Source organism: Neophocaena asiaeorientalis, unplaced genomic scaffold (genome assembly GCF_003031525.2).
Source record: "Neophocaena asiaeorientalis asiaeorientalis breed wild unplaced genomic scaffold, Neophocaena_asiaeorientalis_V1.1 scaffold147, whole genome shotgun sequence".
Lineage (NCBI taxonomy): Eukaryota > Metazoa > Chordata > Mammalia > Artiodactyla > Phocoenidae > Neophocaena > Neophocaena asiaeorientalis.
In genome coordinates this window covers 3,545,710-3,572,799 of record NW_020173758.1, presented here as the reverse complement: position 1 = coordinate 3,572,799, position 27,090 = coordinate 3,545,710, and the positions used below count along the sequence as shown (strand labels likewise).

The 27,090-nt window shown below is 35.9% G+C and overlaps 1 protein-coding gene across 1 annotated transcript in view; it reads left to right on the top strand.

Moving 5' to 3' along the window:
• The window catches only part of DPYD (dihydropyrimidine dehydrogenase), a 793,614-nt gene that overhangs the window by 379,820 nt on the left and 386,704 nt on the right, over window positions 1-27,090 (top strand). The window lies entirely within an intron of this gene.

The following is a 27,090-nucleotide window of genomic DNA, read 5'->3' as shown; positions in this document are numbered from 1 at the left end:
GAGAGAGAATGTTTACTATATTTTTTGATGATGGTGGTTTTGTAGTGCTTCACAATTATCATTCAGAAAGATTCTTAAGGGTATTTTTTTTTTTTTTACTTCACTGTTATCTTTCTACTCCCCTGAATCTGATAAATGTGTGCTGATAAAAATGAGCAATCATTTTACTTAGTTTCCACTTACTCATGAAAGGAAAGACACAGACTCTTAGGTATTATGAAAACAAAGTGCATGTGCTTTAAATATATATTGCTAGGAATTATAGTGTTTAAAATATAAAAAAATTAAAAATTTGTGACCAGTAAAAGTTTTGGGTTTGGCTGAAGAATTCAGGTTTGTCAAAGAAAGTATTGAATGACATTTTAGAAATGCAGTGAAAACAGAAGGCAGATAAAATCTCTGTCAGGTAAAATGAACACTTTCACTGTTCTGCGAGGGTGTTGGATACAAAGTGCTAAGCAGATACGAGACTAAAAAGGAACATATAGACAAAGTAGGATTTTTCTCTCTTTACACTGTCAGTAACTTAGTTCTGGCCTCTATCACCTCCTAAAATTGCCCCCAATTTCCCCCTGTCAAATCCAAAGCCCCTATGCTGCAGCCAGAGTCATCTTTCTAGAATACAAACTTGATCCTAATTTCCTCACTTAAAACCCTTCAGAGGCTCCTCTTTATGCTCAAGATGAAGTCCAAACTCCTTAGCTTGTGATACCAATTTGAATTTCCCCTAACACATCAAGATATCTCCTACATCTGGGCCTTTCCTGACTCCACCCATTTCACCTGTCTGTATCCCGCTCGTCCTTCAGGTTTTGCTTCCTTCTCCTCTTCCAGAAACAATTTCCTTCTAGTGTGTTCTTTAGCATCCTATGTTTCCCTGATTGAAGCCTTCTTACTGGTCTGATGCTACACAAGCCAGTGGCGTGCTAGTTTACTAATATACCCTCAAAATAAAGAGCGTATTCATCATTAAATAGGAAAAAATATAGGGATAATTGATTGTAAAGGAATTTAAAGAGTTAAGAAAACTAATATATTTGTTATATAAGTTAATTAGTACTGTAAATAACTAGTGTTTTCTTACCAATGTAACATTAGTTTAGAAAAATGTATATAATGCCTGAAGTGTATTCATGAATGAAGGTTTATAACACCTTGTCTTATGTTATACTTTGGGGAAACATGCAACACTAGACAGTGGACTTAAAAAAATGATTTTATACATACATTATAGTATTAATTCATACATGCAATCATTGCAGCTGGATATTTAGAATTTCTTTGAAATACACTTTTTCAGGTAAATGTGATTATTTAAAGACACACATGTTGGGATTTCAGTAATTCCCATAGTTATCTGAAGTGAGCTTCACTTAAATTTTATTAGTTAATTTAATCAATTACCACTTATTGAGTACCAGCTGTTAGGTCTAACACTTGACTTTGGGAGGGTACCAAAGTGAATAAATGAGGAGAAGTATAATAGAAGAGTCAGAAATTTGAGCTCTGAACTAAACAGATCTGATTTCAACAATACTTTCAAACTGTATGAGCTTGGGAAAGTCACTTCATTGCTCTAAGATGTGGTCTTCTTAGGGGTAAAGAAATGATTTATTAATAAAGGAGCAATAATAAAGTTGCTACCCTATTGGGTTTCAGGGAAGAATACATAAGGGAATTTATGGAAAGTTCTTAGTAAAGAGTCTGAGCTCTAAATATTTATTGTTTGTGAATTATTAGAGATTATTCCCTTTGGACTGTTAAAATGGTATCAGAGAAAAATTATAAAATAGGAGATTTGAATAGAAAGTCAAAGTATAGTATTTTAACAGATGACGATTGAAAGAGGCTGTTTCAGGTCATGATAAGAGCATTTTATCTAGCCATTCATTTATGCATCCATATGCATCCATCTGTCTATCTGTGTAGTCATTCATGCATGGATTCATTCATTCATTCAGTAAGCAGTAGTTTTTTAAAATGGTGCTTTACAAATAGTTATGGAAGCATACATATAATACAAAATAACAAATGCAGTAATAAAAATTGTAAAGGCACGAGGCAGTATGGAAGAGTTAATGATTGATTCTGCCTGGAGGTGGGTATCAGGATATGGAGTGAGCAGACTTCATAAAAATCAAGATACACGTAAAGAGGGAAGATAAGAAAAGCTGGAAGAATGCTGAGTGATTTGAATCGCTGGAACTTAAAGAAGCCTACTGGATAAGATTGCATAGCTTGCCCACTGTGCAAGGGCTACCCAAACAAGGGTACCAGTTGGCTGAAATCCAGACCAAGCTCCACTCACCAAACAATGGCATCTTTTGCTGTGCTGCTTCTATTCAGAGGCAGGAGTGCCTTCCTTGCATTTTCACAAAGGTGCTTTCTGCCTGCTCCCTAAGCCTTGCACCTGTGCTACAGCTTTTTTTTTGTTTGTTTTCACCAAAAGGCAGTCTGAGCTAGTGGAGGCCCTGAACATGGAGACTATATAGGAAAAATGGGAGAAAGGATCTGGGGTTTATTATACTGGGGTTAGAACATGATGAGAATACCCAGTTTGGGAATTTAATTTGGAGTATGTAATGAGGCAAGAATGTGGTAGGAACTGTTTGAATAAAGAAGTGATAGTGTCAGATCTAGAATTTATAGAGAGAGAAATATTTTTCATTTTGTCAACATTTCCCTCCTTATAGGTCATTATTTTAAAATATTAAACTTGCTCTTCTTTAGTTGTACTAATAAGTGATCCAGTATGACTTCACCTCACTTGTTTATAATACTATGATATTAGTGGAGTCCAGGCATATTTGAGTTTTCTTCTTTCACTTAAATGAGAATACTGACTATCTAAGACAACTTTGACAGTGTACCCAAAGAAAGAGTATGTAACTGAAAGAATGACTACAGGTAAACAAAAAAATTCTATAAATTTTCAAATTCGCAATTGTACTTGTATCTTTGTAATGGATTTATTTAACTAGTGTGTGTGTGTATGTGTCTGTGTGTGTGTGTGTGTGCATGTATGTGGACAGATGGATAGATAAAAATTTCTGTAATAGGAAAAAAAGAAATTAACCACATTAACCCATCAGCCTTCCTTCTCTAAAGGAGCTTATAATGATGTTTCAATTCAATTATTTCATCCATGTGAAATAGTTAGAGAAAAATATATATGATGTAATAGAAAGCTAAATTTACTATAACAAATAAATGCTAAATTAGTCAAAGAACAGAAATCAATGTTGACTAGAATTATTAGAGAAGACTCAAAAGAAGTAGTCCCTGATTTTTATCCTCCCTGGAACATGCCTTTTATATTCACTTGTCAACCGTTGAAATAACAGTCACTAATTGTTTAGCATCTATCATACATTGTACAGTTTTTGGTTATAATGACCCTGTTAAACAGGCATCATTATCTATGTTTCAGCTGGTAAAAATACTTTACCAACTTTACCTACTTTAGGCTCAAATGATAAACCTATTCAAGGTCAGTATCCTGTTAGAAATGAAGCCAAGATTTGAACACACAAATGTCTAGCTGTTAAGTTCCCCTGTACTGGACTACTTCCCTGGTACTTTTCAACTCTGGAATCTTAGTTTTCTTGCCTATTAGCAGCAGTCCTTGATACCTTCCCCTACAGTATGTGTTAAAATTTAAAAATATAATAATGCCATAGAACTTCTCCTGAGAGTTCCTCTGTAGTTTGAAACTGAAATTAAAGATTGTGATTGGAGGCTGTAGTCTGTGTATAACTTAATTCTGGCCAAAAATGTACCTTAACCAGAATAATTAAGTGTATAGAAAAGTTCTAGGAATTTGAACTTCCCAGAGAAAGAAAATAGAGGGGCAATTAGCTCAGTTAGTATGATTAAAGGCTATTTAATTATTAATTGGAGTAAAAATCAGACATTTAATTATATAGGTAAATCCAGAACATTTATCAATGATAAATTGGTTAAATCTAGAACATTTATGTAAAAACACAGGAGGACAAAAAAGTTATCTTGTCCTATGAAACAGTTATCAATAATTGTTTGGTTAATCTGAAAAAGTTAAAATGGGGACGTATAAAAAGGATATACACATATATTAAGCATATCATTTTATTTTAATGCATTTAGATATTTTCTCATTTTCACTTATCTTAAAAAAATAAGCAGGACCAAGATCTTTTCAATCCAGTCACTGGAGTTCTAGAATATTTCTTATCTAAACCTAACTATAATATATTGTCTACAACTTCCATTTTTGTTTTTTAAAGTGGAGCCACATTTTCGAGGAACATACATAGCAATTTTCTGGGTTTTTATGATTGCCCTGAAGTCATTTCAGTTGTTTCTGTCACACTTAATTTGACAGTAACTCACCTTTTTATCATATCTTTTGAAAACATTCAACTTAGTTTTCACAGAATCAACCCTCTTTCTTTTCACATTCGTATAGCTCATCGATTTATATAATTTTTATTTACACTTTGAGCCAACACAAATGGGGTAAAGAATGTACAACTGACTCTTAATAAGCACACAACTCAACAGGTGGAGTAGAAGGTTCATAGGCACACAGGAGCACCCCACCCATTATAAAGATTCAGTACTCCTTGGCATTCCTTTGTATATCTCAGAGAGGAAAAGGAGAGAAGAAACTAGTCTAGTGAATCTGTTTGGTGCAAAGAACTTGGTTAAGAGAGTGTAAAAGGTGCCTAAGGTCCCACTTTACCAAAGAGGACCATAATACCTTAATACCAAATGTTCTTTACAAAAATACAATCATTCACAAGATTCAGCACTTACTTTGTTCTAGTATTGACATACAAACAAAAATTTAGTCACAAAACGTAGAGGGAAAAAAGACAATATGATATCTCACCATGCTATGGCCTTCTCTGAGAACTTGGAGATAGAATACAAGCTAAATTCTTTTAAGTCTAATCCTAGATCAGAAGTTCATTTTTCCTAAAGTAATCATGGTAGTTCTCAGAAAATGATCTTGTAAACATGAGACATTTTGTCAAATAAAGCAATTTAAATATACGGAAATTATCTCAAAAGTCACAGGTTTGATTACATCATTAGAGTGATCCTTTAGTCATGTCACTATTCTGTGATTCAGAATTCTATTTTAAATTCACTATCTCTTATATGTAACATTAAAAAAACACAATATTTATTACTGGTAGTGGATGGGTTTATCTAAATGTACATGCTGCTGCTATGAAAGCAGTTGTGGTGGTACAAAGATAAATATTGAAAGGCAAAAGACAAGAGTTATTAGTGGAAGGATAAGTACGGAATTAATAGAAACTCAAATAAAGGACAGAATTTGTATAGAGCTTATTCAACTATAGGCAGGAAATGAAAAGGATAACGCCTGGTTTCTTCTAGGTAGAATTCATGAGAAACTGCAAAGGGTAAGGAAGGAGACATTGGGTCATTAAACATTAAAAAAAAATGTTTTGGTTACTGAGCTTGCAAGTGACTTTAGGTGTCACTGAATACTTAGTTACAGAATAGTTGAAGTTAGGGCTTCCCTGGTGGCGCAGTGGTTGAGAGTCCGCCTGCCAATGCAGGGGACACGGGTTCGTGCCCCGGCCCGGGAAGATCCCACATGCCGTGGAGCGGCTGGGCCTGTGAGCCATGGCTGCTGAGCCTGTGCGTCCGGAGCCTGTGCTCCACAACGGGAGAGGCCACAACAGTGAGAGGCCCACACACCACAAAAAAAAGAATAGTTGAAATTAAATAGTTACAGAATATTGTTTCTTGGCAGTCAGCATTTGAGGTCAACTTTCTACAACAAAAAGTTAATTTTATTATTGGTTTAGTTTCAGTGTTCCTTCTACATACATGAGTTTGTCTACATGCATGTTCCCAAATGATATTCTTTTTTTGTTTTCTCAAACTTTACCCTTAATTAAATAAGCTGTATTCCTATAATAAGTATCCATGTTAAAGTGCCCGATACTGTTATGATTATTTCATTTATGATTATTTCTTTATGTTATACTTTCCATTTTGTCAATCCCTCCTAAAACTAATTCTTGTGGCAAAATTATCTTAGAATGTATGTACAAGATACACACATAAATATTAGAGCATCATACTAGATCTAAAATGTCTTTCCTAACTCCGTAAGATCACAGAGCACAGGCATCTTTTAAGTTTTAGTTTTCTACAGTGTTTTTTCAGCTCAACTTTCTACAGTGTTGTTCGGCTTCAGTGAAGCTTATATGATATTTTAATGAAGGTTATAATGAATTTCTCTCACAGTTAGTGTGATTCTCCTCAGTTGTATGTAGTATATGGGTATATTTTGAAATAGGTGTTTGTAAAGTTCTTCGAAACTATCATAAATTCCTTGCATGGATGACCTGCTTCTCTACTGCTTGAGGTTTTTGTGTATTTTCTTTTGGTTTCATTGAGGCACAAAAGAATAGTTAGTTGTTGAGAGAACTAGATCTCTCAGGGGGTTAGTAATGAGATACAGAGCCTTTAACCTTTTGGTCACTAGTTCAGATCTGCCCCAGGTCAAGAGTGACAGAAAGTCATTACCATCTATCTGATGGTAGTTCAATAGGCTATGTGAAACAAATTTGTGATTTCAGTACATAGAGAGAGAGACATGACATAGTCCCATCATATAGTGAGTGAGTACAACATGGTAGTTGTTTGTGGTTTTAGTTTGAAGAGAAAAGAGTCATCCAGTCATTGCTAAGTATTTCATTTTCTCTCTGTGAGCTGAGACTCCTCTTGGTGGATTTGTTAATGGAATGTTGTGAGAAAGCTAGGTTTGTGTCCGTGTTTTTTTTGTGATTTGAGGCCATGAGATTCCCATCCAGAGGAATTCCTATCTGTCATTGTCACTAATAGGGTAAAATTCAGCCTCACTAAATTGACTTTTAAAAAGTGATTTCTGTCTCAGATAGTGATTAATTCAAGATTCAAAGTTACATCATTCATGTCTGCTGTTTCTTCAATGCCCTTCTGCATATATTTTTTTAAATGTTTCATTTTCCTCTTTAATCATTAATTTTATCTACATTTGGACATATGACTGAACATTTAGAGAGGCTTATTCATTCTTGTGAATCTTTCACATGGGAAATACTGAGTTAACAACCAAGAATAGAAAATTGTAAGGACACTTTGAAGATGGGGAATTCAAAACTGGGCGCAGTGCAGAAGGATCATTGCTATAAAGCTAATTGAATTATGTGCGTTCATATCAATAAATGAAATCTTTCACCTTCTGCCATCTTTAGGATTTGAGATTATGTGAAGGATTTTATCTATCTAATACCTTTAGTGAACTGTCAGGTTATTAAAACTTTTTGATTTGGGGGTCTCTTCGAAAGGTCTCTTTCTAAAGAGAAAAAAGTCCTATGTTTATACTTGAAAGATGTATAAGATCACAGCATTTTCTTAATACTGGAATATTTACAATTTTATTTTATATTGGGGTCAGTGATTTTCCAAACAAACACACACTGTTGGACTGTTAAAATTTTAAACCTATCTCTCATAACATCTATGATGTGAAAATAAATCCCAAAGAATGGTAGTGACAGTGCCTTTTGTTTAAGATTTCTGTTCTGGCCAAAGATGAACAGTTGCTAAAAAAAAATATGACAGTCTGGGATTTTAGAAAACAAACTTAGAAGAAATTATCTATGTCCAAGTCTCTTGCTTAGAAGACCTTCAGTGCCAACTTTAAATAAAAGGCACTTATCATCATCATTGCTTAAGATATCACTTTAATTCCACATCTTCAAAGGCATTCTTTTGCCCTGAAATATACCAGTGGTTTCTACAGTATCTGAAGAACTATGATTTGAGAATTAGAAATTTAAATCGCACAGGCTTAATATTAGAGTATTTCCGTTACCCTTTGCAGGTTTTGAGGCAGCTTATTCGACCTTACAGTCTCACCAGGAAGCTAATGGGAAAGCCTTGCAGCAATCTTCACAGGAAAGTTTCCAAATGTCAAGTGTCATCTTTCCAGCTGTTAGATGAATGGGTAGCCAAGAGGCATTTATTTGGGTGTGCAGCCCCTGTGAAATCTGGGTGAGGCAGGAGAAAAGGCTATAATTTTGTGGTTAGTTTACCAGCATTGGTATAGTTGCAAATATCTTAGCCAGGCAAAGGACTTCATTTGTGGTTTAATGATTGACAGCCCTCTACAGTCTTCTTCTACTTAGGGAATAAAAATGCCTTTCAAAAAAGGCATCATCAATATGTCATACTAATTTTTGAATCCTCCACTGCTTCAAATAAAAACAGTCTTATCAAGGGAACTGGTTTCTTCTCTAAACCCTTCTCCAACTGAGAGGAGGTAAGGCTTTTCAAATGACAGCTGTATTAAAATCTTGAGGCCTATTGAAAAAGTGTCCTCTAAGATATATTTCAAACTCTTTAATTCCTGTGTTTAAAGAAAATTGGTATAAATCTTTGGCCACTCTCAGGTTGAAAAACAATGAATATCAATAAAAAGACAGTTTTAAATCATAATGGATTTAGTTTGAGGTAGTGATAGCCTCCGAAAAATAATATTGAAGTATGTCATGGCTAAATGCTGTTTCCATGCTAAGTTTTTCCACTTGGTCAGGATCACAGTATTGAGATGACTTCAGCCCAATTGCTCATTGGGAAACTGGACCTTTAGACTGAAAAAGAATCAGAAGTGCATGTGATCTAATTTTTATCCCTTTCAATGGGAAGTAATAAAGTTAAATTTGCTTACAGCTATTGAAAAATAAAGTCCATTTTAAGTGCTTGTAAATAAGCATACAATAAACTCTATAGTGCTATCTATAGAATTTGCCTTTGGTGGTACATTCATGTTAATTTTTGGTGTATTCCCTAGCTAATGTTTAAAGTAATTATTAAGTATCAGAGACAATACTTTTTCTACTAAAAATTTCAATTTTAATAGTGTGTAGCTTTTTGTATATGAAGGGGGATTTATTTTTTATATCATCTGTATGTTGTAAAAGGAAATCAAGGAAAAACTGACGAATGAGCCTATATCTAATGGAGCTATCAAAACAAAACTATCTAGTTGGTGATAGGGGAAGAAAATGCCATGACTAATAAGTAATTTTAACGCCTTTTATTGACTTTGTATAAGGTTCCAAACCTTATTAAATGGCAGCATTTGACCTGAAAAGTAATTTAAAATGAAATTGTCTCCATAAAGGCAGAATATTTCCTTACCAATATAGCAGTAGATTGCTACTTCAGGCAGATAACTCAAGATTAGAATGGGTAGAAAAAATAACTCTGAAAATTCTGATCCATGCCATACAGAACCTGATCTCAGCGTGTGCTGATGTTGAATGAAAGAACTTAGCCACTGCAGTGTCACTTGGTCCAAATGGGCTATAGATGTCAAGAATTCTATGCCAAATCTTTAACACCTTAATACCTGGAGCTGTATAGGGCTAAGGACAATATCACAGTAGAACAAAGAACTAAAAATCTTTAGGTTGCTGGGGGAAATTCAAATGCAAAATAACTCAGTTGAAAATTTTAGCTAAAATTTTATTCTCTGCATTCAATGATTTATTAAAGTTGACTCTTAATACAAGTTGTAAAGAATCCGAGTTTGGGATTGATATGTACACATTACTATATTTAAAATAGATAACCAAAAAGGACCTACTGTATAGCACAGGGAACTCTTCTCAATATTCTGTAATAACCTAAATGAGAAAAGAATTTGAAAAAGAATAGATACATGCATATGTATAACTGAATCACATTGCTCTACACCTGAAACTAACACAACACTGTTAATCAACTATACTCCAATATAAAATAAAAATTAAAAAAAAGAAAATTATCCTGATAAGGTGACGTAATGGAAACCTAAAAGTCAAGAGACCTGGGTTCAAGCCTTGACTTAATTATTCATTAATTCTCCCTTCAGACCTTTGGGAATGTCATATTGCCCTTTGGTTATCTCACTAATGGCTCTGAGGCAGCACAATGTACTTATAGAGGTGGAATTCCCAGTTTAAAGACTTGAAACCTGTTAAAGTTTCTGATGTATTATCTTGTGCCTCACTATTTTCATCCATAAAAAGGACAAAATTATAATTTTTTTATGGTTCTGAAACCCAAATATTGCATGTTAAAAATAAAGAATCTAATCTACTGAATACCTGCTACATGCTCATTTCCTTTTTAGGAGCTTAACATTCATGTTACACTGAAAAATTACCTCTGGAGTAACCATTTTTCGCCCATTTTACAAATTAGAAAACCTATGCTGAAGTTGGTTGAGAGAGATATGAATATCATCTGATACAACCCCTTAATACATAGGGCAGGAAGCTGAAGAACAGACTTTGAAAGATTAAATTCAAGTTATAGGAGAATTGAATAATAGAACTATCTTCTGAAAGGGCTTTAAAATAAGTATGTTAAAGATCCTCAAAGAGATAAAGACAGCAATAAGATCCACAAAAAAAGAACAGGAGAAATGTAATGCCATCGTTAAGGTGTTGAAACTGTGTGATGGCCATGTTGGGGCTGTAGCCAAGTTTTTTCATCCTCAGCCCTGCTGTTCTTTTCAGTAACTGCATCCTCTTCCTCGTGGTGTTCTTTGGGCTGAACTTTAGCTGAGCTTGTGGAAGGCAGAACGCGTAGGTAAGTTCCTGCTAGTCATCAGAGAACTCTGTACCAGAGTGGGGCTGAGAACAAAGGTACTGGGCTTTTGTAATCCATACAACCACCCCTCGAAATGATGTTATTTCATTTTTGGATGACTTAGCATATACTGCATAGTCACTGCCTGCAGGACAACATCCCATGGGAATGTAGCCTTCAATGTGATGTTTTGTCAGTTTTGTTCTCTATGGTATCCTCGATGCCTAGAACAACGCTTGTGTTATAGTAGGTGAGTGGACAACAAACGCCTACCATATGGTAGGTACTTGATAACTGTGGTTGAAAAATTGCATATGCTGAGGATTACAGGGCACATGAGGTTTAGAAAGTAGATTTTACAAATGCACTCAGATCATTGGTGATAAATACTACTTTCAACTGCTAAAACAGGTGGCGGGGTACAGTTAACATGGAAATGAAAGGGTGAAAATGAGCACAACAGTGTGACAGTTTTTCTCGTTTGATTCCCACAACATCCTTCACAATCGTTGTTTTAAAGATGAGACAAATGAGTCTTAAAGAGGCCTAACTGACTTGTTGAGGGTGGCAAAATAACCTCTGGAGACTGTACTGGTTTTCTCCCTGCATCCTATCCCCACCTTAGCCTATATCAGAGATGTCTCCTCCTAGAAATACAGAGTTAATAGCTTAACACAAAAGCAGGGATTGCCTGATAGGTTGTTGACTTACAATTTTAAGCTTTTTATTCCAAGTCTTAATATTTAACATTGCTGCTGTCACTTTTCTTAAATGTCAGCTTCTGTTATTTACCTTCATCACTCTCACCTTGCTCATACTGACTCCTTTGTACTACATGGATTTGCTGTCAGGCACCACCTTGTGCTGGTCACCAGGCTTTTCTTACACTAGTCATTGACATCTTGTCAGCAGTGTCGCCGCATTTGCCCCGGGCCTGTGAATATGGCAATTGTTACCTTCCTGACTGACACTTTTGAAAATTTGTCAACATGTTATTTATTATTTGGGAGGGATCCTTGGCTAACAGAAGCCATTTCTTTTTTTAAATTTATGTATTTTATTTATTTATTTTTGGCTGTGTTGGGTCTTCGTTGCTGCACGCGGGCTCTTTCTAGTTGCGGAGAGTGGGGGCTACTCTTCGTTGCGGTGCGCAGGCTTCTTATTGCGGTGGCTTCTCTTGTTGCGGAGCACGGGCTCCAGGCATGCAGGCTCAGTAGTTGTGGCTCACGGGCTCTAGAGTGCAGGCTCAGTAGTTGTGGCACACGGGCTTAGTTGCTCCGCGGCATGTGGGATCCTCCTGGACCAGGGCTCGAACCCGCGTCCCCTGCATTGGCAGGCGGATTCTTAACCACGGCGCCACCAGGGAAGCCCAGAAGCCATTTCTTAAAGTACTGTATTATCCTTTTAACCAACCCTTATGCTTGTATGAAGTAGAGGTTCTGTGTAATAGTCTACATGCTGTTTTCTTTTCTACAACTTAATTAGTTAATTTTAAAATTAATTAATTTTATTGAGGTATAGTTGATTTACTATGTTGTATTAGTTTCTGGCATACAGCAAAGTGATTTGGTTATACAAATATGTATATATTCTTTTTTTAAATTCTTTTCCATGATAATTTTTTACAAGATATTGAATATATGTCCCTGTGGTATACAGTAGGGTTTAGTTGTTCATCAATTTTATATATAGTGATTTGTATCTACTAATCCCAAACTCCTAATTTATCCTTGTCCCCCCTTACCCTTTGGAAACCATAAGTTTGTTTTCTATATCTGTGAGTCTGTTTTTGTTTTGTAAATAAGTTCATTTGTATTATTTTTTAGATTCCACATATAAGTGATATCATATGATATTTGTCTTTCTCTGTCTGACTCCACTCAGTATGACAGTTTCTAGGTCCAGCCATGTTGCTACAAATGGCATTATTTCATTCTTTTTCATGGCTGAGTAACATTCCACTACATATATACTATATCTTCCTTATCCATTCATCTGTGGATAGACATTTAGGTTGCTTCCATGTCTTGGCTATTGTAAATAGTGCTTCTATGAACATTAGGGTTCATGTATTTTTTCAAATTAGAGTTTTCTCTGGATATATGCCCAGGAGTGGAATTGCTAGATCATATGATAACTATATTATCAGTTTTTAAAGGAAACTCCATATGGGTTTCCACAGTGGCTTACCAATTTACATTCCCACCAAGAGTGTAGGAGTGTTCCTTTTTCTCCATACCCTCTCCAGCATTTTTTTTTTTGTAGACTTTTTAATGGCCATTCTGACCAACGTGAGATGATAACTCCTTATAGTTTTGATTTGCATTTCTTTAATAATTAACGTTGAGAAATTACCTATTGGCCATCTGGATGTCTTTTTTGGAGAAATGTCTGTTTAGGTCCTCTGCCCATTTTTTGATTGGGTTTATTTTTTTTTGTTGTTATTGAGCTGTATGAGCTGTTTGTATATTTTGGGAATTAATCCCTTGACAGTCTCCTCGTGAGCTGTATGAGCTGTTTGTATATTTTGGGAATTAATCCCTTGACAGTCTTATCGTTTGCAAATATTTTTTTTGCATTTCATAGGTTGTCTTTTTGTTTTATGGTTTCCTTTGCTGTGCAAAAGCTTATAAGTTTGATTAGGTCCCATTTGTTTATTTTTGCTTTTATTTCTATTGCCTTGGGAGACTGATACATTCTGTTTTCTTAATGGATGATATTATACTTAGTAGAAGGTAGAAACCAATGTTATTGCTGTAGCTAAATTGATAAATTGGGCCATGCATTTCAAAGTCATGAAAAGGGTATACCAAAACTCTGTTGATACACACATGACCCTTTGCTCACCTCCTTCGGGTATCTGCTCAGGTGTTACTTCATTAAAGAAGCCTCTGTGTGTACCAAATGGAAAACTTCCCTGACCCCAGCCATACTATTCCTTAACCCACATATTCTGCATTCTGTTTCTGAGGAAAAACCACTTTAAAACACAATATTTTGGGTCCCTGGACTTAATACCAACATGTGTGTGTAGAGGGGGAGTGGTTCTGTACACCACCAAGCAATGGTCAGGACACCAGTTGGGTATCCTACAATTTAACTCAATTCTGACACTATGTACCTGGGGATAAGTGTCATATCCCACAGGGAAGAGGTCAATCCCACAAGACTGATACCTTCCTCCCTTCTACCACTTCAGATACCAGTCACCAAGCCCAGGTTATCACATGTGTTTCTGACTAATAGGCTATAGGAGGTTCCAGCGACCCCCCTCTATCTTAGGATGCCAATCATAAGAGCAGGTTGTTATCTGTACTTCTGACAGGCTGTAAATCAGATGTTTCCATGATCCCCTCCTTGGGTTCAATTAATTTCCTAGAGTGGCTCATAGAAGTCAGAGAAACATTTTACTTACTAGATCACTGGTTTATAATAAAAGGATATAACTCAGGAATAGTCAGATGGAAGAATTATTATATAGGGCAAGATATGGAAAAAGGGCATGGAGTTTCCATGCCTTCACCAGGCACACCACTCTCACCCAAATCTGGTATTCCTACCTTGGAAGCTCTCCACATCCTGTTCTTTTGGATTTTTATAGAGGCTTCATTACCTAGATATGATTGATTAAATCATTGGCCATTGGCGATGGATTGAACCTCCAGCCCCTCTCCCCTCCACTGAGGTCAGGGAGACAGGTGGGTGGGGCTGAAAGTTCCAACTTACCACAAGGTTGATTCTCCTGGCAACCAGCCCCCATCCTTTGGTTCTTTCCAAAAGTCACCTCATTGACATAGAAAAAGACACTTCCATTGTTTTCATCGTTGAGGAAAGTCCAAGAGTTTTAGGAGCAATGTGCCAGAAAACAGGACAAAGACCAAATATATACCTTTCATTATGAATCACACTATCTCTCACACACACACACACACACACACACACACACAGAGATACACTAATCTATGTTTGTGTTTGTGTTTGTGTCCCATCCCCTAGCCCCCATCACTTTGTATAAGATCCATGAAACTAGAAAGTGTAATTTGTTTACTGCTGTGTCCCTAGACCTGGTCACAATGTCTACCATATAGTAAGCACTTTGTAAATATTGTTGAAAAATTGAATATGCCTAGGAAACATTTTAGGTCATGGGACACATGAGATTTAGGAAGCATGTTTTACAAGTTCACTTGACACATTGGTTCTACATTGGGTTGCTCTATTATTCAGCTCAGGCCACCATAACAATATACCATGAAGTGGGTAGCTTAAACACCAGAAATTTATTTTCTCACAGTTCTGGAGGCTAGAAGTCTGAGATCAGGGTGCCACCATGATCGGGTTCTGGTGAGGGTTCTCCTGGCTTGTAGGTGGCCACCTTCTTGCTGTGTACTCACATGGTGGAGAGTGAGCTAGAAAGAGAGAGAGAGCGAGAGAGAGGGAGAGAGAGAGAGAGAGAGAGAGAGAGAGAGAGAGAGAGAGAGAGAGAGAGGGAGAGAGGAGCGCAAGTGAGCTGTGAGCTAGCTCTCTGGTGTCTCTTCCTATAATGGCACTAATTCCATCATGAGGGCCTCACCTTCATGACCTCACGTCCTCATCTTAACCTAAGTAACCCTCAAAAGCCCAGTCTCTAAATGCCATCACCTTGGGGGTTAGGGCTTCAATATATGAATTTGGGGAGAACACAGTTCAGTCCATAGCAGTTGCCAAAAGTGCTGATACTTGGAAATGGGAGTAAAGTTTTACATGGAAACTGAAGAATTAAAGAAAAAAACAACAACAACAAAACATGCCAGGTAGAGAGAAGAGTACATGCAGACCCCCAGGGAAAGACAGAGTTTGGTGGAAATCACATGTGACTGATATGTATATTTATATATAGAGTGGAATAAGGTAAGTTTGGATAGGGACACAGGACCAAATCATGAAGGATCTTGTAGCCTATAATAAAGAGTTTGAATATTAACAAAATGCAATGAGAAGCCAATGAAATTTTTTAAACAAATGTATGTATTTAAAAGGCTATTCTGGTGCAAAGTAAAGAGTGGATTTCAGTAGGAGGCAAGGAAAATGGGGAAACTGGGGAAACCAGTAAGAAATAGTCCCAGTAAGAGATAATGGTGGCAGTGAAAATGGATGGAAGTGCTTGGATTCATATATTTTGGAGACACTGTCATTAGATTTGCTGGTGGAAGAGAAATGGGGAATGAGAGAGAACGATATCAAGAATGATTCACAGATTTTTGGCTTAAGCAGTGTCATAATAAAGTAAATGGGAAAAACTAAGGGAGGAATAGTTTTTTTATTGAAGAACAGAGGAATGTTTGCATGATACTACTTTAAGTTGCTTAACAGCTGGTAGTTAGGGGTGAAGATAGGGTTTAGATGGAGAAAAAGATCACATTGATTTGAGTTAATATCATTTAATTTTGTAGCCTTATTTTGTGCTCAGGTTACAAATATCTTATTAAAAGCAATGTGAATATACTCCTTTAAATAAGTGAATAAAATGGGATCATTATTTTTTAGAAACTTTTTTATAGACTCATATCTTTCTAAAATTTTCATTATAAATAATAATTTCTCAAAATGGAGAAATGAAATCTGATTTTATGTTATAATTATAATCACTGTACCTAGGCTTTTCCATCATGGAAACAGCTAATCCAAATTAATTTCTGCCTTGTAAGTTTTTTTCCCTCGGATATTTCTTCAAAGGGCAAAGTAACTGAGCTGGAGTTAATTAATGCATTAATCCAACCTATGAATTAATCTAGCTGTAAGTAGCTGCACAATGTTATTTATTCTTTGCCTTAAAATAATCTCAGAATGGATGCTTCTAGAACAGCTGTACCCCAAGATAGGGACCATTATAGTTATATCACAATGAAATATAAATAAAATGAGTAAGTGAAAGCTGTTTGAGGATTTTAAATTAGAAGCAACATAGTGATAGTTATTTTCTCTTCTTCAATCAAACATAACACTACCAATAGTCTTGCTTTTAACAGTGCTTTCTTAAAAAAAATCATTCTACTAAAGCAAATTAGGGAAAAAGTGAAATTGGGATACATAATTATGATGTGATTTGCTTTTCCCTCAACAGAATAACAATTATATATGAAAATTTCTCTGTCTGTGATTCCATGACCCAGCCAGGTATAATAGAAGAATACCAGTGATAAAGAGTAATAATAAAATAATAGGTCATTGTAGTGTAGCATTGTACTTGTTTTTATTTCTATTCTCAAATGAAAGGCATTATGATTGATTATCTCATTAATATCTGATATTTTATTTTTGGCTGCGTTGGGTCTTCATTGTTGTGCACAGGCTTTCTCTAGTTGCCGTGAGCAGGGGCTACTCTTTGTGGCGGTGCGTGGGGTTCCCATTGTGGTGGCTTCTCTTGTTGTGGAGCATGGGCTCCAGGCACACAGGCTCCAGGCACATGGGCTTCAGTAGTTGTGGCATGCGGGCTCAGTAGTTGTGACTCACGGGCTCTAGAGCGCAGGTTCAGTAGTTCTAGTAAGCACGGGCTTAGTTGCTCTGCGGCATGCGGGATCTTCCCGGACCAGGGCTCAAACCCATCTCCCCTGCGTTGGCAGGCAGATTCTTAACCACTGCACCACCAGGGAAGCCCTACTTTTTATTTTTGATAATAGATTTTAAAGTGTATGTGTACATGTGTTGTGTGTGTGTGTGTTTAATCAAACCATCATGAATAATTTTTAAGTCAGTTTCCTATTTTGAGGGCATTAATACTTTAGAAAAACAATGTTTATGTAAATAAGGGCAACTTGATATAATGTAGTAAGGGAAAGCTCTGAATTCAGATCTTGCTCTACCACGTATTAGCTGCTTATCTTTGGACAAGTAATTTACTTTCTTTGAACCTCACTTTTCTCATCTTCAATAGGAGAATGGTGCCTAACTTGAAAAGTTGTGATCAAAAAGAGAGAATAAGTACAAAATACTTATCACTGGGCCCAGCATAAGTATTATTTGCAAATAGACAAGTATCTTGTTCATTTTGAGAATAAAGTAAGTGACCTGTTTTTACAGTGGGCCTTAATATTTGGAAAATGTATTGATGGTTGTCAGAACTAGTGCCTTTTAAGCAGTTAAGCACTTTTTAGAGTATGTGCCCAGCTTATATGAAAAATGTAGACATTTAAGATGATGGTGGCTAAACCTGAATGTCTCACTTGAGAATAAGAATTAGGAGAACCGTTAATACGGCTAAAGAAATGATTTTCAAGCTTGGATGCACGGTGCAATCTCCTGGAGAGATTTTTAAAAATTACAGTGCTTGAGTCCTACTCAGAGCAATTCTGATGTAATTAGCACGGAGTCTCTCTTGCCAAAACATCAGAATTTTAAAAAAAACTCTCCAAATGTTTTAAAATGTAGAGTTAAAAATGTCTGGGCTAGACCTATAAAATATCAACCATTCTGGATAATGAAGCAGAGGAAGTCAATTTGCAGAGACAGAATAAACCTAGATGCACACAGAAGAGAGAGCAAGAGATAGATCCTATGGCTTTCCATGAGGATCCCCAGCTCTTCCTGGATGCCTTGCTGTTTTCCTGCTGTTACATGAGATACTTCTATACCCTCATAATAATCTTTTGAACCTAGTTTCTGTTACCTGGAACCAAAGGAGTCCATTTGAATCTGGAAGTTAAAAGTCATGGAGGGCCGAAAAATGTGTTATTTTAAGCTGGATCCTAGCAAAATTGTGAGGTGAATTTTTACGTCACTTTGTGTGACTGAATTATAGAATGCCTGTATTTACATAAGGAACTTGATTGCCTAGAACAGTTATTTACCATTCCTACTAGATGGCTCTTTTGAGAGGCTTTGCTAATAAATTCAGTAGTCTTCCAGAGGTAAGAGTCGAATGTTACTCTACATTAAAATAATAGAATATTGGACTTTTTAAATATCTGGAATACAGTTAATGATTATTTCATCTAAACTGATTATCATCTTATGGGAACTGATGTAAAAAAGAGGCTAAGTACCCATGGACAGTAGTCTGATGCATTCAACAAATATTTTAAGCATCTTTCTGTTAAGTCTTATGCTTGGTGCTGAAAGTAAATTAGATGGGAGACACATACATGTAAGCAACCAAGTACAGAGTATGATAAGGGAACAAGTGAGCTTGTGGATAGCTGGGGAAGTTTCCTGGTGGAGATGACAGCAAGACTGACTCTTGCAGGATTAGTTGGAATTTTCAGAGCAGAAAAGCCAGGCAGGAGGTAACATTTTAGGAAAAATAAAAAGTCATAATGCATAGATGCATTAATGACATTGTTTTGTTTGAGAAATTATAAGTGGTTTAATAAACTGAAGCATAAGATGTTGTGAGGGAATGGTAGTAGATGAGATTAGAAAGGGTGAAAGATGTGATTAGAAAGTGTAGGGAAAGGGAAGAGCCCAGATCACAACTGGGGTTGTATAGTGCTGAAGAGATTATGCTGTATTCTGCAGGTAGTGAAGCTCCTCGAAGGATTTTGTAGATGGAAATGAAATGAGAACATTTAAGTGTAACTCATATAAATTTGGGAACACTCATGGTCTATGCATGTCATCGAGTTATTTTTTTTAGATTGAACTGTAAGTAACTAAAATCTTTTCTCAGTCTCCCCTTAAAAATTCTGAGGGGGAAAAAGGAAATTTTTACAAAAGTCATCTTTAGACATCTCTCATTCTCAATATCTCATGTGGCTGACAATGGCTTTTATAAAAGAAGTGTTACTTTTTATTTTTACGCTCTAAAAATCTGCTGAATATTTAGTTTTTCCTTAATCTCTATTTTTACCCTTGCCCTGCATCCTGATCTCAGTTCTTTATCACTTCAGTCTCTTTTGATTCTGTAGTTTTCTTTTGGTTCCTATTAAGTGCATTTTGAACAACCAGAGAGATTGTGGTGATATCCAGATTATAAGTTGATTCCTGAATTAGAGAGTGGAGAGAAGGGGGAAATTTTTTAAAATTCAAGTTCCTGTATTTAACCCTTTTAACTACTTTAGCAGACTCCTCAGTTTCAGAAAATATAAGGTAAATGAGATATCCAACAAAGGACAATAAGAATGTCAAAAAGCATTGTGTATTAAAAATAATTATAAAGATATAAATAATGAGAGTTGCCTTATGGGAAAGTGATTTTATTTATCTTTGTCTCTACAAGGGGCAGATTTGCCTTTAAGAGTAAGTATTTTATATATAATGTAATCTAAACATATATTTTGCAAATATTTCAAATTCTAATGGAGATACTAATTTGAATAGGTTATAGTCTCTGCCTTCAAGGAGCTTATGCTCTGTTTGAAGAGAAAATCAACATGTACTGCACAGTATGATGACTACTGAGGTACAGCCATATTTTAAATGATAAAATATCAAAGAAAAGAGTCAGCTACTTTAGACAACTATATGAAGTCTATTAAGGAAATGCCCCAGGAAGCATATTCTTGCATGAATGAGTTGAGTTTGGAAGGATGATTAGGAGCTTGATGGGTGAAGAAAGTGTTAGGTTATATTTCAGGCTAGTCGGAATACCTAAGATAATGCATGGAGACAAGTGGCAGTGTGATGAATGATCTGTGGTTTTAATTTTGTGTTCAGTTGGTTGGTGGGTAGTTTTATTTACATTTTTCTGTATGTAAGCTCCAGAGACCTTGTCTGTTTTGTTCATCACTAATTTTTTCACTTATTACAGGATAATCACTCTTCTATGTCAATACATTCTTTTTTTCTGTGTCATTCCTGACGCCAGTATAACATTCTTTGTACAGTTGCATCATTGGGGAGCTAGTCCTCATTATTCAACATCTAGGTTGTTTCTTACATTCATTGCTTACTAACACTATCAGATGACTGGAAAAATAATACAGTCTGAAATTGAAAATCTAAATAACATATTCTTTAGAAGGGAATGTACGATGAGGTACATTTTGAAGGAGTTGAGTTTGAATTAACGACAAAGCATCCACATCCAAAGGTCTTGAAGTCTCTTGGAAATCTGAATTTGGAGGTTGCAATTTGGATTTGGGAGGAACTAGCCTTGTGGTGAGAGCTGAAATCTGAGATGCTTAAGTTCCCTGAGCAAGGGTGCAGAGGGGAACAAACTTTTAAATTTCAGAAAATGAAGCGTACATTAAGGCTTGAGTATAGTGTGAGGTTGACCAGACTGGTTTGCTGTAGCACCACACTGTGGTAAAAAGGCACAAAGACAAAACAAAAAAATAGCCCTGTATGTACAATATGAAAAAAGACTGCCTATTACAACTAAAGATTTTAGGTTATGTCATATCTGCATATACATCAGTAGTAGTTTTGTCAATGAAATAAAATATACATTTTTATAAGAAAGTATACTGCTCATTTGACATTTGTGTGTATATTGATTTTTTTGTTATTTGTTTTGTTTTTTGCTTTTCGATTTTGTTTTGAAGCTTAAGGAAAATCTTGCAGAGTTTGGCCACATCATTCCCTTTCTAAATATTAAGGCAGCAGCCTTCTTAAGAATTCCAAAGCAATGCTTTATGTATTTAAAACTACGTAAATTAAGAAATGCAAGTTAAACTACACATATATATCTACGTCCTTGGGCTATTGTCTAATGCTATATAGCTATAATTACTGAAAAACTAAAATTCATCTGTGAGATTGAAGAGATTAGTTATTTCAGTACAAAGCCATGAAAAAAGGAGAAAATGTGGAGTCATTCACCTCACCTAATAATGAACATGGGAACATAAGTATTTCTGCTATCATCATTAGAAGATTGCCCAAAGTTTCTAAGGCTCCTCAAACATGGAAGGGGCTTCTAAAATTTCCCTGTTGTTAACCAAATTGGGGTGTCAGGAAATTCTTCCATAGCCTAACCTTGAAGTTCCTTGATTCAATTTAAATTATGATTATTCAGAGCTAAGAAAATCTCACTGAAGGTGTTTATTTCCTCACCTATCCCTGTACATACTCACACAGACACAGACACACACCTCAAATTAACATGACTCAATTATCCCTCACTTCCTTATATTATACATTATAACTTTTGCCTTTGCTAATAATCCTTTTAATAGTATTGCCACCCACGTGAGAACAGAAGACGTTATGTTCACAATAGGACTGCACAACATTCAGAAATGCCCCTTGAAACCCAGAACATTGTTGGCAGAAGATGCCTGCCACAGCTGAAGGCTAGATACCATCAGGTACTCTTTGCAGGCACCAGAGACACATTAGTCTTTCAACTGACAAGTTTGATGCCTTTTTACATATTACGTGAACTTAACTTTGCATTGTAAATGGTGGAGGTCTAGAAATAATTTTTATGCAGGTCATGGCAATCTTTATCTACATAAGACACACCCCTGTAAAATTAAAGTTCTGCTCAAACAACTTTTGAGTGATGATTCACAAGAGAAAAGAGTTCTAACTTACAATTAACTAGACCTGTCCATTCAGTAACCACTTTGGCTAAGAAAATTCACCCTCTTTATATTTGCCAGTATTATTTGTCTTTCGGAGATAAACAGAGAGAAAGGAAAGGAGGAAGAGAAGGAGAGAGACAGATACTTTTTTTTTTTAACATTTTTATTAGAGTCTAATTGCTTTACAATGGTGTGTTAGTTTCTGCTTTATAACGAAGTGAGTCAGTTATACATATACATATATCCCCATATCTCTTCCCTCTTGCGTCTCCCTCCCTCCCACACTGCCTAGCCCACCCTTCTAGCTGGTTATAAAGCACTGAGCTGATCTCCCTGTGCTATGTGACTGCTTCCCACAAGCTATCTATTTTACATTTGGTAGTGTATATATGTCCATATATACACTACCATTCTGTCACTTTGTCCCAGCCTACCCTTGCCCCTCCACATGTTCTCAAGTCCATCCTCTAGTAGGTCTGCGTCGTTATTCCCGTCTTGCCCCTAGGTTCTTCATGACCTTTTTTTTTTTTTAGATTCCATATATGTGTGTTAACATGCGGTATTTGTTTTTCTCTTTCTTGACTTACTTCACTCTGTATGACAGACTCTAGGTTCATCCACCTCACTACAAATAACTCAATTTTGTTTCTTTTTATGGCTGAGTAATATTCCATCGTATGTACGTGCCACATCTTCTTTATCCATTCATCTGTCGATGGACACTTAGGTTGCTTCCAAGTCCTGGCTATTGTAAACAGAGCTGCAATGAACATTGTGGTACATGAATCTTTTTGAATTACAGTTTTCTCAGGGTATATGCACAGTAGTGGGATTGCTGGGTCGTATGGTAGTTCTATTTTTAGTTTTTTAAGGAACCTCCATGCTGTTCTCCATAGTGGCTGTATCAATTTACATTCCCACCAACAGTGTATGAGGGTTCCCTTTTCTCCACACCCTCTCCAGCATTTATTGTTTGTAGATTTTTTCATGAGAGCCATTCTGACCAGTGTGAGATGATATCGCATTGTAGTTTTGATTTGCATTTCTCTAATGATTAATGATGTTGAGCATTCTTTCATGTGTTTGTTGGCAATGTGTATATCTTTGCTGGAGAAATGTCTATTTAGGTCTTCTGCCCATTTTTGGACTGGGTTGTTTGTTTTTTTGATATTGAGCTGTATGAGCTGCTTGTAAATTTTGGAGATTAATCTATTGTCTGTTGCTTCAATTGCTAATATTTTCTCCCATTCTGAGGGTTGTCTTTTCATCTTGTTTATGGTTTCCTTTGCTGTGTAAAAGCTTTTAAGTTTCATTAGATCCCATTTGTTTACTTTTATTTCCATTTCTCTAGGAGGTGGGTCAAAAAGGATCTTCCTGTGATTTATGTCATAGATTGTTCTGCCTATGTTTTCCTCTAAGAGTTTGATATTTTCTGGCCTTACATATAGGTCCTTAATCCATTTTGAGTTTATTTTTGTGTGTGCTGTTAGGGAGTGTTCTAATTTCTTTATTTTTACGTGTACCTGTCCAGTTTTCCCAGCACCACTTTTAGAAGAGGCTGTCTTTTCTCCATTCAATATTCTTGCCTCCTTTATCAAAGATAAGGTGACTATATGTGTGTGGGTTTATCCCTGAGCTTTCTATCTTGTTCCATGGATCTATATTTCTGTTTTTGTGCCAGTACCATACTGTCTTGATTACTGTAGCTTTGTAGTATAGTCTGAAGTCAGGGAGCCTGATTCCTCCAGCCCCATTTTTCATTCTCAAGATTGCTTTTTCTATTCGGGGTCTTTTGTGTTTCCATACAAATTGTGAATTTTTTTGTTCTAGTTCTGTGACAAATGCCAGTGGTAGTTTGATAGGGATTGCATTGAATCTGTAGATTGCTTTGGTTAGTAGAGTCATTTTCACAATGTTCATTCTTCCAATCCAAGAACATGGTATATCTCACCATCTATTTGTATCATCTTTAATTTCTTTCATCAGTGTCTTATAATTTTCTGCATATGGGTCTTTTGTCTCTTTAGGTAGGTTTAGTCCTAGGTATTTTATTCTTTTTACTGCAATTGTAAATGGTAGTGTTTCCTAAATTTCTCTTTCAGATTTTTCATCATTAGTGTATAGGAATGCAAGAGATTTCTGTGCATTAATTTTGTATCCTGCTACTTTACCAAATTCACTGATTACCTCTAGTAGTTTTCTGGTAGCATGTTTAGGATTCTGTATGTATAGTATCATGTCATCTGCAAACAGTGACAGCTTTATTTTCTTTTCCAATTTGGATTCCTCTTATTTCTTTTTCGTCTCTGATTGCTGTGGCTAAAACTTCCAAAACTATGTTGAATAGTAGTGGTGAGAGTGGGCAACCTTGTCTTCTTCCTGAACTAAGTGGAAATAGTTTCAGTTTTTCACCTTTGAGGACGATGTTGGCTGTGGGCTTGTCATATATGGCCTTTATAATGTTGAGATATGTTCACTCTATGCCTACTTTCTGGAGGTTTTTTATCATAAATAGGTGCTGAATTTTGTCGAAAGCTTTCTCTACATCTATTGAGATGATCATATAGTTTTTCTCCTTCAATATGTTAATATGGTGTGTCACATTGATTGATTTCCGTATATTGAAGAATCCTTGCATTCCTGGGATGAACCCCACTTGATCATGGTGTATGGTCCTTTTAATGTGCTGTTGGATTCTGTTTGCTAGTATTTTGTTGAGGATTTTTGCATCTAAGGTCATCAGTGATATTGGTCTGTAGTTTTGCTGTTTTGTGACATCTTTGTCTGGTTTTGGTATCAGGGTGATGGTGGCCTCGTAGAATGAGTTTGGGAGTGTTCCTCCCTCTGCTGTATTTTGGAAGAGTTTGAGAAGGATAGGTGTGAGCTCTTCTCTAAAGGTTTGATAGAATTCGCCTGTGAAGCCATCTGATCCTGGGTTTTTGTTTGTTGGAAGATTTTTAATCACAGTTTCAATTTCAGTGCTTGTGATTGGTCTGTGTATATTTTCTACTTCTTCCTGGTTCAGTCTCGGAAGGTTGTGCTTTTCTAAGAATTTGTCCAATTTCTTCCAGGTTGTCCATTTTATTGTCATATAGTTGCTTGTAGTAATCTCTCATGATCCTTTGTATTTCTGCAGTGTCAGTTGTTACTTCTCCTTTTTCATTTCTAATTCTGTTGATTTGAGTCTTCTCCCTTTTTTTCTTGTTGAGTTTGGCTAATGGTTTATCAGTTTTGTTTATCTTCTCAAAAAATCAGCTTTTAGTTTCATTGATTTTTGCTATTGTTTCTTTCATTTCTTTTTCATTTATTTCTGATGTGATCTTGATGATTTCTTTCCTTCTAATTTTGGAATCTTTTTGTTCTTCTTACTCTAATTACTTTAGGTGTAAGGTTAGGTTGTTTATTTGAGATGTTTCTTGTTTCTTAAGGTAGGATTGTATTGCTATAGATTTCCCTATTAGAACTGCTTTTGCTGCATCCCACAGGTTTTGAGTCGTCCTGTTTTCATTGTCATTTGTTTCTAGGTATTTTTTGATTTCCTCTTTGATTTCTTCAGTGATTTCTTGGTTATTAAGTAGTGTATTGTTTAGTCTCCTGTGTTTGTATTTTTTTCAGATTTTTCCTGTAATTGATATCTAGTCTCATAGCATTGTGGTCAGAAAAGATATTTGATATGATTTCAATTTTCTTAAATTTAACAAGGCTTGATTTGTGACCCAGGATATGATCTATCCTGGAGAATGTTCCATGAGGACTTGAGAAGAAAGTGTATTCTGGTTTTTTTTTGGATGGAATGTCCTATAAATATCAATTCAGTCTATCTTGTTTAATGTAGCATTTAAAGCTTGTGTTTCCTTATTTATTTTCATTTTGGATGGTCTGTCCATTGGTGAAAGTGGGGTGTTAAAGTCCCCTACTATGATTGTGTTACTGTCGATTTCCCCTTTCATGGCTGTTAGTGTTTGCCTTATGTACTGAGGTGCTCCTATGTTTGGTGCATAAATATGTACAATTGTTATATCTTCTTCTTGGATTGATCCCTTGATCATTATGTAGCATCATTCTTTGTCTCTTATAATAGTTTTTGTTTTAGAGTCTATTTTGTCTGATATAGAATTGCTACTCCAGCTTTGTTTTGATTTCCATTTGCATGGAATATCTTTTTCCATCCCCTCACTTTGTATGTGCCCCTAGGTTTGAAGTGGGTCTCTTGTAGACAGCGCATATACAGCTCTGGTTTTTGTATCTCTTCAGCCAGTCTATGTGTTTTGGTTAGAGCATTTAATCCATTTACATTTAAGGTAATTATTGATATGTATGTTCCTGTTACCATTTTCTTCTTGTTTTGGGTTTGTTATTGTAGGTCTTTTCCTTCTCTTGTGTTTCCTGCCTGGAGAAGTTCCTTTAGCATTTGTTTTAAAACTGGCTTGGTTGTGCTGAATTCTCTTATCTTTTTCTTGTCTTTAAGGTTTTTAATTTCTCCATCAACTCTGAATGAGATCCTTGTTGGACAGAGTAATCTTGGTTGTAGGTTTTTCCCTTTCATCACTTTAAATACGTCCTGCCACTCCCTTCTGGCTTGCAGTGTTTCTGCTGAAAGATCAGCTGTTAACCTTATGGGGATTCCCTTGTATGTTATTTGTTGTTTTTCCCTTGCTTCTTTTAATATTTTTTTCTTTGTATTCAATTTTTGATAGTTTGATTAATATGTGTCTTGAAGGTGTACTTCTCCTTGGATTTATCATGTATGGGACTCTCTGTCCTTCCTGGACTTACTTGATTAACTATTTCCTTTCACATATTAGGGAATTTTTCAACTATAATCTCTTCAAATATTTTCTCAGTCTCTTTCTTTTTCTCTTCTTCTTCTGGGACCCCTATAATTCGAATGTTGGTGTGTTTAATATTGTCCCAGAGTTCTCTGATACTGTCCTCAATTCTTTTTATTTATTTATTTTTCTTTATTCTGCTCTGCAGTAGTTATTTCCACTATTTT